This window comes from Lygodium microphyllum, chromosome 26, assembly GCF_053477565.2.
Source record: "Lygodium microphyllum isolate KBCC chromosome 26, Lygodium_microphyllum_v1.1.10, whole genome shotgun sequence".
NCBI classification, from domain to species: domain Eukaryota; kingdom Viridiplantae; phylum Streptophyta; class Polypodiopsida; order Schizaeales; family Lygodiaceae; genus Lygodium; species Lygodium microphyllum.
This window is the reverse complement of record NC_141160.1, coordinates 82239360-82256496: the sequence shown is the minus strand read 5'-3', so window position 1 is coordinate 82256496 and position 17137 is coordinate 82239360. Positions and strand designations below refer to the sequence as shown.

General features: G+C 42.4%; 1 pseudogene; it reads right to left on the bottom strand.

Moving 5' to 3' along the window:
- Positions 1–10491: 10491 nt before the first annotated feature.
- Positions 10492–11160, bottom strand: LOC148013470 (SKP1-like protein 1A pseudogene; annotated as a pseudogene).
- Between the last annotated feature and the right edge of the window lie 5977 nt (positions 11161–17137).

The window sequence follows — 17137 nt, the reverse complement described above, 5'->3', positions numbered from 1 at the left end:
TAGCACGGCCCTCCCTCTGTCCACGGCGACCTCCCTCTAGCATGGCCCTCCCTCTGTCCACGGCGACCTCCCTCTAGCACGGCCCTCCCTCCCCCTCCTCACCCCTTCCTAGGGGGGTGTTTATATAGGCAGGGGGGGGAGAAGGCCTCCACCACGTGGCCCCCCCTTGCATGGGTTCCCCCCCCTCCCATGCAGGCCACGACCGTCATAGCCCCATCCTCCCCACACTCCCCCTTCTCCAGCCATTCATCGGCTGGAGAAAAAGGGGAAGAAATAAAAAAATTTGCCTTGAATTATTCATATTGCCCCTCCCAAGAGGGTGTTTTTGCGGGAGTTTCGATTTTAGAACCTCGGTTTTAATTTACCAATGCGGAGGACCCCATTTCTCGCGTGCGGGTCACACATTACCCTGCCAATAATTTCAATGCAATAGATAACCTTTGCACAAGGTTTACGTCGTGTGCGGGACGTTAATATTCACGGGTGGGAATATTACATTCTCTCCCCCTTAGAAGAATCGAGATGTCCTCATCTCGGGATAAACTGGGGATATTGAAGCTTGAGAGAGTTTTCATCCATCCAGGTAGCATCCTCTTCGGGATAATCTTTCCACTGGACTAGGCATTCTCTCAAGGTTCTAGATCTCAACTGTCTCTCCCTGACATCTAAAATCTTTTCCGGTCTTAGTTCAAGGACTCCTTGACTAGGCATTACAATTTGTTGGTCATCAAGTACATGATTTGGGTTGGGTACATACTTTTTTAAGAGACTAACATGGAACACATTGTGAACCTTTAGGTTATCAGGAAGTTGCAATTTATAAGCATTGGGTCCTAGGCATTTGAGGATTTTATATGGTCCACAATACCTTGGACTTAGCTTCTTGCATTTACCTAGAGATAAAGAACTCTTTTTCGGCCGTACACGAATGAAGACCATGTCTCCTTCTCCGAAGACCCTCTCTTGGCGCTTCAAATCCGCATATGCCTTTTGTCTATCTTTGGCTGCTTGTATGTCTTGTCTTATTGACCTTATTTGGTCATCCATGTCCTTCAACATTTGTCTTGAAGCTTCCACCCTTAGGGTAGGATCAGAAAAATTTAGGGGACTTCGACAATCATGACCATACAATGCCTGGAAAGGCGTCATTTGAATGCTCTGCTGGTAAGAAGCATTGTAAGCAAATTCTACTAACGGCAAGTATTGAATCCACCTCTTCGGCTCTCGACAGCAGTAAGCCCTAAGCATATCCTCAATGATTTGATTTACTCGCTCTGTTTGTCCATCCGTTTGGGGATGGTAGGCAGTGCTAAAACAGAGTTGGGTTCCAATAGCTTCAAAGATATCTCTCCAGAAGTGAGAAGTGAAAAGAGAATCTCGATCGCTAATGATCCTTCTAGGTAACCCATGTAGCTTGAATATTTCTTTGATAAACACTCTTGCAATATCGGAGGCTTTATAGTTTGTCTTTACTGGAATCAGGTGTGCAACCTTAGTAAGCATGTCAACTACAACCATAATGGAGTTGTATCCTCCTTGGACTTGGGGTAAGCCCACCACAAAATCCATACTGATGAATTCCCATTTCATTTGGGGAATGTCAAGTGGTTGTAATTTCCCTGGCATCATGACATGTTCAGCCTTGATACGTTGACAAGACAAACATTCGGTGACATATTTGAGGACGTCACCTTTGAGCCTCTCCCAATAGTAGCTCTTCCTGACTGCATTAAGAGTTTTTGCATAGCCTGGATGTCCTGCGAAAGGGGAGTCATGAGCTTCCCACAATATCTTCTGCTTAAGTGACTGGCTTGCTGGTATACATAGCCTTGTTCTGTAATAAACAAGTCCATTGTCAATAGAAAATTCATGATACTTGGCCTGTAACTTCAAATTCTGATCCTTGGTAGATATTTCTTTTATCATTGCTTGGTAGGCTAAGTCATGGCATGCCTCCTCTCTAGCTAGTTCGAGTATAGGGTTGCTTGGCATAGATACCTTTGTAGCCAGAGATCTGGCCGTTGATGGATTCTGCAAGATTAGGGAGTTTAGGAATGCCTTGCGACTGAGTGCATCGGCAACTACATTCTCTTTCCCTGGTCGATACTTGATTTCAAAATCATATTCCTCCAATACTTCAATCCATCGACGTTGCCTCATGTTGAGCTCGTTTTGGGTAAAAATCCATTTGAGGCTCTTATGATCTGTTACTAGAGTGAACTTGTTTCCCAACAGATAGTGTCTCCAAAGCTTTAGAGCATGGATGACAGCTAATAACTCCAGATCATGAGTGGCATAATTCTTTTCGTGACTCTTCAATTTCCTTGAAGAATACGCTATTGGATGACCTTCCTGCATAAGAACACACCCCAAGGCAAGAATGCTGGCATCGGTTACTACCTCAAACTCCTTATTGAGATCAGGAAGTTTCAGAATAGGTGCTGATACTAAACATTGCTTCAATTGGTCGAAGCTATTTTGCTCGGGAGTTGACCATGTAATGGAAGTCTGCTTCTTTAATAAGTCGGTAAGAGGTGCTGCAATCAAAGCATAGTTTTTGATAAAGACCCTATACCATCCTGTCAAGCCAAGAAAACTGTGTATCTCTTTGACGGATAATGGTATTGGCCATTCAAGCACATCTCTGACTTTGGCTGGATCTACTGATATTCCTTCTGATGATACTATGAATCCTAGATATTCAATCTGACGTTTGAAGAATGCACACTTCTTCATTTTTGCATACAACTTATGAGACCTCATTGTCTCCAAAACAATCCGTAGTTGAGGTTCATGATCTTCTTCCTGTTTAGAATAGACTAAAATGTCATCGAAGAAGACAAGCACGAAGTCATCAAGATATGGTCTAAAAATATCCTGCATTAATCTATTGAAGGTGGCAGGTGCATTTGTAAGCCCGAATGACATAACCAAGAATTCAAAGTGCCCATATCTTGTATTGAAGGCCGTTTTTGGAATATCCTCATCCTTGATCCTGATTTGATAGTAACCTGACCTGAGATCAATTTTGGAGAAGATCTTTGCATCTTGAAGGCGGTCAAGAAGCTCATCTATTCTAGGAATAGGGTACTTGTTCTTGACTGTTGATTGATTCAACCCACGGTAATCAATACATAGTCGAAGTGTCCCATCTTTCTTTATCTGGAATAGGACTGGAGCTCCCCATGGTGAATTGCTAGGCCGGATGTAGCCTTGGTTTAACAGTTGCTTGAGTTGTTCCTTCAACTCAATAGCTTCCGATATAGACATTCTATAGGGTCTCTTCGCAATTGGCGCAGCTCCTATTACTAGCTTGATCTCATGATCTACTTCTCTTTAAAGCGGGAGTTCTGTTAACTCTTCAGAACTACGTCCACGTATTCCTTCAGCCAAGTGACCAATTCACTTTACTACTTTTATCAATATTCACAGTCAAGACAATCGGGAAAAAGTTTTATTCCATTCATATCAGCATAGCCCTTTCGGGGCACAATTATTTCTTGGGCCGATGGAACAAGTTAATACATTAATTCGAGGAGAATAAGATGTTGTTGCATTCAGCTACAGGAACTGAGTAGTAGTACGGATTGGGGTTATCGATTTTCAGGAATCGATAGTTCATTGGAAGATTAGGGTATCTTTTCCTTTGATATCCATTCTTCTCATGACATCCCAAAACCTTGATTCGGTCGGCAGAGATTCTTTGAATCACTTCTCCCTACACATACTTATTCTGGTTAACCCTTCGACCTCCGACTTGTAGGGTCGCGTTTACGTGAGCCTCAACAAAGACGAACAGCTTCACGATCTTCAAGTCCTCCATCCACTTGATTCTCTTCAAGTTAATTTGAAGGTACGCAGGTCGATAGGCAGTTATGTAATAGATCCCTGAAACACCCATCCATCTCCGTTCCATGTACACAGGCGATGGATTGTAAATGCGGTCTAGGATGTTCATCATCTCAACCCTTTGTCGATAATTCGTGGAATGCATCGCGGTCATAAACATGACTCGGAACACTAAGAACCTGTTCCATGCTTCATAATTCTGGAATACAGCATTCAAAGTAAGGAAATGTTTGGGACAGTAACATTTGCTTTACTTCACTTCTAATGAAATCTTATGAAAAAAATTCCATTGTAAGTCGGCTCTGATACCAACTGTAACGTGTCCACTAGAATCCTCTAGAACACGTCTTAGCAGCCCATCGGAAAGGTTGTCTAGAAAACTCCACCCGGCACTCCCATGGAATGTTGCGGGTTTTGCAATCTAGGACTTTCCGTGTCTGCCACGTAATGGAAGTGTCCTGGCCGTTCCCACTTAGGATCGACTGGAATTGTTTGGTCATTTACTAACAGCGACTAGCGTCAGACCTGATCGAACTACTTTACGCGGAAACGCCTGGTCTGAAGCGGATTCATGCTGCACTTGGTTCAAGGAGAATGGGAAACGAGAGGGATGCAAGGCTCGACCTCTCTGCCAAAAGGCATAGTCCCATTCCGTTCCCCTAAAACAGCGTGAATCGGGTAATCGGTAATTCCAAGTCATCGTTCTCATTACTTGTTTCGGTGATGTTGATCATCCTTCTGTTCGTCGAAGACTTTGAGAAAAGTTCTCGGCTAACCGGGACCACCCATCCGTAGGACGGACCCATGGTCCATCCTCCGCACTTTCCTCAGATTGTTTTAGTTATGTAATTACCTACCACATTAGTTTGACATATACAAACAGCTTCTTTGAATTAACCCTCTTATGCACTGGTTCCTTCACGTAATCTTATCACAGGACATAAAGAAAACAATGCCAAACAACTTCTTTATTATCATTTTATCATTTTATCTTTGAAATATAAGGAGTTCCCGCCTGTAGGCGTATTCATAATCCGCCCGAAGGCTATCCAGTAATCCACCAGGGATCACTAATCCAAGTTTCCGCCCGTAGACTAGTATGCGGGCCTCGAGATCCAATCCCGAGTCACGTTAGCCTCTTGTGCAGGGCCCGGAAGGCGAGGGATTTACGGCCAGAGCCCCCCCTGGCACCCAAGCGTCCTCCTGCTCCAAGTAGAACTCAACGGAGAGACCTCTCGCGGCGGGTTCGGTCCACGTTCCCGGCGCGGCTAACAACCCCCTTGGTTAGGGTCAGGCAGGTAGTCGGGGGTAACTGAAGCTGCCTCTCCCTTCAGGCTTCAATCTGAAGTATTTAGATATATTTTCGTCATTTAGTTCATTGAGCAAACAATGCAAACAGTGCTTTCCAAACTGTTACAAGCACAATCAATTTCCAATGGTCGTTTAGCTGGCAAACTGTTAATGAGTGACTCCTTTTCTCCGAATGCAACCCGCATTCGATCCGGAATCAATTGCAACTTGGCAAGATTCCTATCATTCTTGGGTTAGGGTCATACCCTACCAATACTTTAGGTTTTGTTGTGGCAGGATCCAGCGACCATGTCGCTTTAGTTTATTGTCTGGTCATTTGCTTCAAGGCAAACACCTAACCTTTCCTTTTCCTTGGCAGTTATCCCCCAAGAAAAGTGAGTAACAGGATGATTACCCATCCTCTTATAAGTTAAATTCTTTCAATAACTTGCCAACCTCATTTCGAGAGATGATAAAACTCTCTTGTGGACAAATCTCAAGTCTATACGGTGTTGCAACCTTTTTGCACATGTGTTGCATCATTCCATGGGACCATTCCACCCATTGAATGGCGTCCTCCGGCCACGGAATTACCTCTAGCCGAGTAGCAGGGTTTAGGGTATCCTCCAACCCATTCCTAATTATGTTGGCCCATGGTCCTAGAAATTTGCAACTCCGTCGGAGTTTCATCATTAGAACGAATGATCCTTAGGATAAAACCTTAGATCATTTTATGCATGAACATCCAATTGATTTGACATTTCGTGAACGTGCGTAAGATCTTTGGGTTTGCGGGTTTAGACTTGGCAACAAGTGTAAAACTAGGTCGAATTCTTATTGCACTTGGCACTTGGGATACCTATCATATCGACTGAGCCATGCCCATATGAATCCCTTGTGTTTTAGGTTACTTAGACAACTCAATATACTTGTATTGCGACAAGGATGAACCTTCTAAAGGTAATAAACTAAATCTAATGGAGAACAATAGTTACAACTACACCAATACGGGTAAACATGCGATTTATTGCTTTTACGCATCACATGGTCCACGATAACTTTATCTTTCTTTGGTGTAGTAAAAATGCATGATAATCTGGATACTAACTTTTCCTAGGACCTATTAATCATGCCTACAACCTTGTAGTCTATACTTTCGAATCTTATGCTTTGACGAACCATGCAACCTTTCCTAAATGCGGCTTCTGATGAATGACGTTTTCGCATGATGACTATGCAATACGCAACATTCTCCTAGCTATAATGTAGTTAACGAAGTTTATACCAACTAAAGCTAGTGTTAACTCATTCCATTTTACATGCTATTTGCAGGTCCATAAGATCATTTTCGTACTCTATTATTTCTTTTCGGATAATATCTTATGGGTGTTAACCTTTCCTCATGAAATCATTACGAGGAGGATGTTGCCTAACATGCGGCACACGCTTATTCCTACCATGTCTAGGACGAAAGAGGATGCACTTATAAATTCCATTTCTTTGCCCTAAGTTTGGACTCATTACTTTAATAACGTACCAAGAAACTACATGCAACTAGTCTTCTAACGTGGATAACTCGTTCAAATTCATGACATATTTCAATCTTGCCTAATGTTTCAAGAGATACTTTACCAAATGTATTTTTTTTTTTCCAATTCCCACATGCATTAAAATTAAGCGTAAAGATTCAATCTCCCTTATGAACTAAGCGCGCCTAATCATTTCTTTATGTGGAAATAACTCGAAAGAACCTGGACTTGAGGGGTCGGGGAGATATCCACTTGTATACTCGGAGATGAACCTCCCGCAGTCGCATCTTGTGTCCTTTTTGGGGCCATCATAGGTGTAGAGTCGGCTTCTGATTTGCCTTTGTGGTCTACGGATTTACTTGCCTCGGAATGCAGCTTCCAGACCTTTGCCTTTTTCCCTCGTACGCAGGAGATTCCTTTGCGGGATTTTGGATAAATGGTGCTTGCGGAAGAGGGCTTTATGAGTCCTTTAGGAAAACCCGGGTTGGCATGGAATTGATTCACGGATGGCTTGTGGGCTTTGAACCTAATTTCAGGAAGCCTCTTACGAAGGTCTTGCGGGAGGGCTTATAGCTTCATCCTCGTCTCTTCAAAGTTCCGGGGGGGGGGGGGTATGAATGGACTTTTTTTGGGCCTAGTGGGAAGGGGGCTTAAGAAGCCCCCCTTAGAAGCTTCTTAAAGAAGCTTCTAAGAAGCTTTCTGGGGCAGCAGCGGCCACGTCAGGGGTGGGGTCGTGGTCATGGCGAGGGTGGCCGGGCTCCTGGTCGTGGCAGCAAACGGAGCCACGGCAGTCCTTGGTAGCGTCTCGTCAGCGCGGCGGCTTCCCCTCCAGCACGGCGACTCCCTCTGTCCACGGCGACCTCCCTCTAGCACGGCCCTCCCTCTGTCCACGGCGACCTCCCTCTAGCATGGCCCTCCCTCTGTCCACGACGACCTCCCTCTAGCACGGCCCTCCCTCCCCCTCCTCACCCCTTCCTAGGGGGGTGTTTATATAGGCAAGGGGGGGAGAAGGCCTCCACCACGTGGCCCCCCCTTGCATGGGTTCCCCCCCCCTCCCATGCAGGCCACGACCGTCATAGCCCCATCCTCCCCACACTCCCCCTTCTCCAGCCATGCATCGGCTGGAGAAAAAGGGGAAGAAATAAAATAATTTGCCTTGAATTATTCATATTGCCCCTCCCAAGAGGGTGTTTTTGCGGGAGTTTCGATTTTAGAACCTCGGTTTTAATTTACCAATGCGGAGGACCCCATTTCTCGCGTGCGGGTCACACATTACCCTGCCAATAATTTCAATGCAATAGATAACCTTTGCACAAGGTTTACGTCGTGTGCGGGACATTAATATTCACGGGTGGAAATATTACACAATTCAAGCTTACAGATCTTAATCCACCAAGATGGTGATGCTCAATGTTGTCTTTCAAGTAACTAGAATCTTTCTTAGTTGTATGTTTTGAGCATCATTGTCATGCACAAAGTTTTTCATGGTTCTTGATATGCTCTAAAGAAACTATAAACCCAATAGTAAGATTTTCAATTTCCCTCTTGGCGAACTAATCAATTTTCTCTAACTTGGTTGTCATATGTGAATTAATATTCCTCTCCATTTTTTGTAACATGCTAGCTTGTCTTATATAAGCTTCCTTCCAAGCGTGACACTTTTTAAAAACAAGTGTATATATGTCACACAACTGATTGAGACTTATTGTAATTTTAGAGAGAGAGAGAGAGAGAGAGAGAGAGAGAGAGAGAGAGAGAGAGAATATAATGGTAATGCTTTTAAAACGGAAAAGGATGAAAGAGAAAAGACATGAAAGGTTGGCATAAGTAAAGCTTTAATAACCCAAACTTAACATTTTCAATGGTAGCGAACTTCCAAAGTTCCATGGTTAAATGAGCTTAATAAGATATCACATCATGGTTTTTTGAAAATTAGTTTGCATGATTTTCATCATTAATGAAGAGATAAAGGAAAAACTTAGTGGTCCTTAGTCGATTATGGATGTGTGGATAGAATGGGTGGCAATGAAAGAACTTTAGAGCCATTTAAGGCATTTATTACATCTTCCTTGGGAGACTATCATGTGGCAAGTCTTCCCCATACAAACCTCCTCCTCCAAGTAGTAACATGATGAGGGAGAATTGGGTGGCACATTGCCAAAGATTGGGAAGAATAGAGAGGCTATGGAGGTCAACAACTTCTCTGCTATCATCAAGGATGCAATCAACATTGAGGATATTGAGAAGGTATTTTGTGGGGAGGCTATGGAGGTCAACAACTTCTTTGCTATCATCAAGGATGCAATCAACATTGAGGATATTGAGAAGGTATTTTGTGGGGAGACCAAGACTCTCTCTAACAAGAGGAAAGGAGACAACCAAAAGGTCCTTTGTGCACCCCTTACATGTTTCCTACAACACATCAAGTGCAAATACACTAATTTTAGCTCATGAGGAGTCTTCTTCTTTTTCCTAGGAAGCATCCCTTGTGAGGATGACTTCAAATGTTGGTTCTGATTGAAATACTCTTCCAGAGCTACCCCATAGCAATATCATTTTGTCCAGAAAAAGGCTTTTTATTGGTGTTCGTGGGTACAAAGGTAACTTTGTTTATGTTCTTCCTTGGACTCATTGCTTTTCTTCTACTAAGACTTTGGCACATGAATACCCTATTTGGTTGTCTTTTCTTCGGCTCTCGAATTGGTTTGACAATGAGATCCCCATCTTGGGAGAGGCCCGAGGCCCCGTATGCTATATCTTCTAGCCCCTTGATCGCACTATGAGAAGCATGCTTGTATCCCATGGGATGAATACAAAGGTGTCTCGGAGTTCCTCGAACTCTTTGCAAAAGATTGAAATCACCATTGAGGTGAAATTTTCTTTCCTTCCAAACTCTTGGTATCTTCATCATGAGATAGGACATTATGCCAAAGACTGTCGGCAAAAGGGTACCTATGTTGAGAAGCTTGGCTAGAAGCTCGAAGTAGGCATCGAGGAGAAGCCTACTGAGATTGTTGATAAGTACGAGGAGGAGAAGAACCAAGCCCCACAAAAGGGTGACAAACCATAAAAGCCCTTCATCACCAAACAATCGGATGCTCTGAGTGAGGCTGAGGATAACTCCAGAGATAAGGCCCCCACAAGTCTACTTTTGAAGGTGACAAAGTCAAGAGGAATGCGCCGGCAACACGTAAAGCCTAATAGACCAAGCTAAGGGCAAGAAGAAACTTTCTAAGAATAAAATGGCTCATCTAATTCCTCTTATTGACAGAAATATTTATGTTGCGCTCGATGAGGAGAAAGCCATGGATCGGCTAACGGTATATATGGATAATGGGGTTGAGCTCTTCTACGACCTCTTATCGTTAAGTTTTCCTTGCTCTCGTGATCTCATGGAACTTTGTACTCATGACCTGTCTTTCATTTTTCTATTTGCGATCGTTGTATTTATCATTTTGATGGGCATATTATGGTCAATTTGATCATGGATATACAACAGTTATTAAATTAAGCGGGATCGATACTAGTTAGTCGACAAGTAGAACACTTAGATGTGACTAGATTGAAAAACATTAACAACGCATAAGAGGAGAAGCCAAGTGTTTACATGATCTTGTAACCTTATGATAGCTCCGGTCAATGACGTTGTTTCACTACTTTCAATGTAAGTTCTGCAAGGAAATGCGAAGAGAGACAAATTAAGCGCCAGTAGTAAATGTTATAACAACAATATTAGAACCATCTAGGTTCGTGTGGTAGAGGTGTTGTGAACACGCCCTACAAAACAGACAAGCAAATAACTGCAAACTGGATAAGCTACACATTAAAGTATACAGGGCAAACACGATCTAAAAAGACGCTTAATACGCATGAGCCAGATGCGCTCCTGCTCAATGTCTCGCTCGACGTACTGAAGACGAGACCATTGGTATTCACGCCCGGCTTCTTCCTCCTCTGCGGGGGAGAAGTCATTTGTGAGGTTGAATGCCTCACGAATCTCGTCGGGGGATTTTGCCTTGATGATATTGGCGGCTCTCTGACAGGTGAGATCGAGCAAGCCCGGGATATCGAGATAGTTGGCTGCGAGAATGACGTCGCAAAGGGCAACCTGGTCCAAGGCCTCGACAAAAGTGGCGTCCCACGCCATACTACTTATCGTATGCATATTCCGATTCGGGTGTAATTCCAGATCACTCACGTCACGGCCGAGCAGCTCGGCGTGGTGGCGGCAGTAATCGAGGACCTTGGAAAGGATTCTGCTGGAAACACTTGGGACCGGTACAACTATATTGCTTGCGTTGATCTTATCATGACCATCGTCGTCGGCCTCCATCCGCATCATACTTATAACCGAGGGCGATGTAGTATAAGCAGAGTCTTCTTCCACCCCAAACATGACCTTGAGGATCTGCGACTGGAAGGCCACTGCCTTCTCCACCTCGAACAGCTGCCCATCCGAGGCCTCGAGCTTCATCAGCCTTGATTTCGACATTCTCCTCAACGTTCTTGTGAGGAACAGAGGACCTTCAAGTAAGAAACTGTCGTGACGTAAATACCCACGCTGTTAGCGCAACGTATCATAAATAATGGGCGAGCAAGGGCGAAATAGAGGACCGTCGGTCAGAAACATATACACATGTCCTTTTTTTCTAAGTCTACCTAGTAGAGTAAGCGTATCCTCTTTACACAAATTGACTAGACCTTCTTTGCTAAGAGGCATTTCCTTCTTCATCACTACTCTGTTTCTATTCTTCCAGAGTGTGGACAGAACAACAGCCCTTATGATATTCCACACTTTAATAGTCTCTTCATCTATTTTCCCTGGATCGCCTAGGAGCGCAGCTCTCATTCCTATGCCCTCGTTGAAATGTGCTAACTTCATCCATTCTTTCATGCTTTTCCAAGCCCCTATGGCGGTTCTGCATAACCAAAAGAGATGGTTGTTCATCTCGGTATGAGTGTAGCATAGAGCACATAGTGAGCTGAAATCCTTGAATTTAGCCACTTTATCTTTTATAGGGAGTTTCTTTGCAACAACCCTTCACAACAACAGGTTCGGTCTTCTACTAGGAGAGGCCTTTAGAGCCCTCTTCACTTTGAACTTCCACACCTAGGGAGAGGTGTTGGGATATTGATCCTTCCACTCCTTCGCAACCTTGGAGGCAATGGATCTTGCTTTCAACTTTAGATACCATCCAACTAAATTTATCCCTGGTGGAAGCACCTAAGGTAAGAGGGGCCCCCAAGTATCTAAACACTTGCCTAGGCTTAATCAGTTTGCACCCAACTCCTTCAATCTAGTCCAGGGGGTCCTCCCCTCCAATAAACAAATCTCAAATTTATGTTGGCTGATCAACTCACCTGAGGCATTGGCAAAAATCTCGATGGTACTCAAAAACTCTTCCACGTTTTCCTTACAAGCTTCTATGATGGAAGAATTATCATCCGTGAAGAGCTGCGTACAGAACTGTTTCCCATCTGGCAGGGGAAGGCCTTTTAAGAGACCCCTCTCATTAGGAGAAATATGGACTCTCTTTTTTGCCCCTTAAGGAGTGAATAAAGAAATATAAGCTTAACCAATGAGAGAGCTCGGATTCCAGATTCATGTAACATGAATCTTCTAGCCATATCTTGGTCCAAATCTTCCCTCAGCAATAAAATAAGGGGAAATGTGGGGAATACAATGCTGACACTTCTTGGAAGTTTGTGACTTGAATTTTCATTTTCTTATTTTTTAATGTTTGACTTTTTATTTCCCCTTTTGAGTTTCCCCCTCTTTCTTAGTTGATCTCAAATTTATCATATCTCTTTCCGTGTTTCTTCTTTCCTAACGAAATCTTACAACCTCATTGTTGCTTGCCCTATCTGTAACCCTATGAAATTTCATTTCCTCTACATAAACACAAAGTGAGTTTCACACGTTTTATGAGAGCAGAGCTTGTTCTTATACCAAAGCCCCAAGATTTTCTTCACAAAACTTTACAGGTATATTTTCTCTTCCATGGATGTTTTATGGTAAAGTTTTATCTTATTTGGACAAAACCTGTGCAAGTTATGTGCATTCTCTAATATGTAATTTCTTTTTTTTTGGTACTGTAGGAGTCTCTTACAGTCAAGAACAATGATCTTTTGAACACTCAACTTCTTCTTCAATATCTTATGGTTTCTTTGTAAACAAAGTTACAAGTACGTTGTCTTGTTTTTTTGTTGCTCCATGGTTAAATTTTATCTCGTTTCGACAAAATGTATGCAAGCTATATGTATACTGAGTTTTTCTTTGTTTTTTTACTCCCAGAGTCTTTGAGGGTGGAGAACAATGATTTTTTAAAAACTCAACTTCTTTAACATCTTTGGGCTTCTTTGCAAAGAGAGCACCAAGTATAGTGCAACTTTTTTTTGTTGCTCCATGGTTAAGTTTCAACTCATTTGGACAAAGCCTATGTAAATTATATGTATGCTTTGACTCAATATTTCTTTTGTTTTTGTACTCTAGGAATTTGTTAGTGAAGGAACAATGATCTTGTTATAAGTCAACTTCTTGTTCAACATCGTTGGGCTTCTTTGTGAAAAGAATTGCAGGTACAATGTTTTTTTAAAATTGCTTCATTTAAATTTCATTTCATTTGAAGAGAACATTGGCAAATTATAAACATGTTGATAGGTAACTTTTGTATTTGGTTACTATAGATGTTTTCAAGGAGGAAAAAAATGAGTAACCTACTTGCAGTGGAGGTCTTCAATAGGAAAGATAGTATCGGTAATTGGATTTGTGATAAGTACTATAAGTTGGATTGGATTTTGATGCACCCAAGTACTCGAGGGAGTTTCAAGGTCAGGTGTAAGGATGTTGCAAACCCTAGCAAACATTGGAAAGGTAGAATTTTAGAGTTCAGAAAAGTGTTCAATGGAACAAGTACAGTAACAAAAGTATTGATCCAACATGTTTATATGCATAAACAAATCTCTGTACACAATAAGAACTACATGAAAATTATAAAAAAAATAGTAAGTTTTTAAATTTTATAATTATTTATTCTTTTGCACCAAATTTGTTTTTAAAAATCTTTGCAGTGCTCTAATTCAATCGTGTTTTACTGATAGCTCTATATCCATCAACTTTGCATGAATGGCAAAATGTGGAATGTTTGAGCTGCAAAATATATGTTTGGCATAAAGACATAGGTTCTTTGATCTATGATAATAACTCTGCAAGTCAACTTGCAACTCAAAATATCTTTTTTTATAATTCATTGTATGTAGTAGAAAGCTAGAGATTGTAGCATGTCCCACTGCCGCCACTATCTAGTGGTGAATGGTTGATTGGTAGCTTGGAGTTGTTAGGAGCATGTAAGTCCAAGATAAAATCTAACATCAATTGTGCTATGAAACCCACCATAGGCTCCAAAGATGTGCATCTTAGTTGGTTTATTCAATTCTCATTGTTTGTACATTTGTTTGGCTCATGTGATGTTGTAACGTGTCCACCTGCTCACTTGTAGGACACGTCTTAGCAGCCCATCAGGAAGAGAGTCTAGAAAGCGCCGCCGACACTCCCACAGAATGTCACAGGGTTTGCGATCTAGGTCCTCCCGAGTCTGCCATGAAGCGGAAGCATTCCGACCGTTCCCACTTAGGACCGACCTGAATCAGGGTTTTTCCTAAATGGTCAAATTCCTAGAACAACAGCTAGCGTCGAACCCCAGGTGAACTACTTTACGCACAAATATCAGGGTCAAAGCGGATTCATGCTACACTTGGTTCAAGGAGAATGGGAAACGAGAGGGATGCAAAGTTCGACCTCTCTGCCCATAAGGCATAGTCCCATTCCATGCCCCTAAAATAGCATAAATCGAGATTCTAGTAATCTAGACTCTAGGTCAACGTTCCTTGCTATTCATTTCCTTTGAGAAGAGTTCCCTGTTGTCGATTTCCTTTGAGAAAAGTTCCCGACCAATCGGGACCACCCATCCGTAGGACGGACCCATGGCCACATCCACCGCACTTTCCTCAGGGTTGCTTTAATTGTGTAATTACCTACCACATTTAGTTGGACAAGGATAAAACAGCTTCCTTAATTAGCCAATTAGTCACTAATTTCTTCACGTAATCTTAGCACTGACATAGAAAAACAATGTCAAACAAGTTTCTTTACAACAATTGATCTCATTTATCTTTGGAATACATCATATAATCCAGCCCGTAGACTAATCTATAATCCGCCCGAAGGCCATCCAGCAATCCACAGGGATTACTAATCCAAGATTCCACCCGTAGACTAGTATGCGGGCCTCGAGATCTAATTCTGAGTCACGTCAGCCTCTTGTGCAGGGCCCGAAAGGCAAGGGATTTACGGCTAGAGCCCCCCTGGCACCCAGGCATCCTTCTACTCCAAGTAGCGCCCAATGGAGAGACCTCTCGCGGCAGGTTCGATCCATGTTCTCAGCGCAGCTAACAACCCCCTTGGTTAGGGTCAGGTAGACAGTCGGGAGTAACTGATGCTGCCTCTCCCTTCAGGCCTTCAACCTGAAGTATTAATTATCTTTCCATCTTTAGTTTCTTGAGAAAACAATACAAATAGTGCTCCTAAACTGTACAAATACAATCAATCTAGTGGTCGTTTATTTGGCCAACTGCTAAGGTGTGAATCCATCTCTCCGAATGCATCCTGCATTCAATCCGGGATCAATTGTGACTTGGCAAGATCCCCAAGGGTTTGTTTTTTTACATTTTTATCCTTGGGTTAGGGTCATACCTTGTCAACCCAAATTAACCAACACCTTAGGTTTCTTAAGGTAAGATAGTAAATCCTGGCGACCATGTCGCTCTAACTTTATTGATCAATTTCTTGCTAGGCAATACATAACTTCCCCTAACTTGGCAAATCAGCTCAAGAAGGGTGATGTAGCAGGATGACTACACATCCTCTTGTAAGTTGGACTTGCGCTAGAACCTTCCAACCTTATTCCAAGGAGTGGCAAATCTATCCTATGATAAAACCACAAAGCCATGCGACGTTGCAACTTGTTGCGCAAGTGTGGCACCTAACTCATGGGGTAATTTCACCCATCAATGGCATTTCTTGGTCAAGAAATATGTTAAGTCAAGAGGTAGGGTTTGGGGTTTCATCTTACCCAACCCAACGCTAACCTTGCTAGGCCAATAATGTTTGGGCCTAGGGTTTCTAGGCTCAATCGAAATTTTAGTATTAGGTTGTTCGATCCTTAGGGTAAAAACCCTAGATCATTATTGCATGGGTGTTCACTTAACCCAACCATTCCATGAATGTGGGTAGGATCCTTTAGGTTTGAGGGTCTCGACTTGGCGACCAAGTGCGATTACTAGGCAGAATTTCTAACGAGCTAAACCCAAGCTAGCACTTTGAGGTGTTCGTTGTACTAACTAGTTATGCTCATACGAATCCGTTGAGGGTTATACCCTTACAAGTGAGCTAACCAAATTGGCGTACTTTTCTTGCGATAAGAAATGATCTCTTCTTAGGGATGTTAAACTTGTTCTAAAGGTGTAAATAGTCGCAATACATCACATTACGTGTAAATATGTGATTCCTTACTTCTATGCACTATAAGGTTTTGCAATAACCCTTTCTTTTCTTGCTAAAGTCATGACGAATGACAAATGGGAGGATAACTTGCATAAAACCTACAAAGATTTACATCAAGGAAGTATGCCTACAACCTTTCGTTTGATGCAATTGAATTTCATGCTTTGATATGACATGCAACCTTTTCTAAATGCAACTTCAATGAATGAAATTTACGCATGACGAATATGTAACATGCAACCCTTTTCTAGATACAACATCATTAATGAAGGTCATGTAATATGAATATGTACCATGCAACCTTAATCCATTCTACAAGCGTCTTCGCATGCAACATGCAATGTCCGTGGTTTCATTTTCATGCCGTGCAATAGATGTTAACAATTTTCTCATGCGAGTCATAACAAGGAAGTTATTGACTAAATGCAAGATACACTTGTTCTTTCACCGCCAATCAAGGATGCACTTAACAATTTCATCTTTTAACCCGAAGCAATATGCCTTTAGGCTTATCACTTTGGAAATGCACAAAAAAGACAACATGCAACCAAGCTCGTAAGACGGACAAGTAATTTATGTTCACAACTTTGGAAATGCAAGCAACCCAATTGTATGACATGCACCAACCCTTGTCCATCATTCAAGGAGATAATTTCTCAAATGTACTTTTATCTTTACTACATGAATTAACGAAAAGAGTAAATGCATTCCTCCTATGGAGTTAAGCGTGCTTAGAGCATTTCTTTTATGTGGAATTAAACTCGTGGAACTTGGGCTTGAGGGCTCGTGGGAATGTCCATGCGTATGCTCGAGGAAGAGACCTCCGTGCGTGCGCCTTGCGACTTTGGCTTTGGAGCCATCGTAGACGGGATTTGGACTCCGGGGTTTGTCCTCGCCCTTTATATGA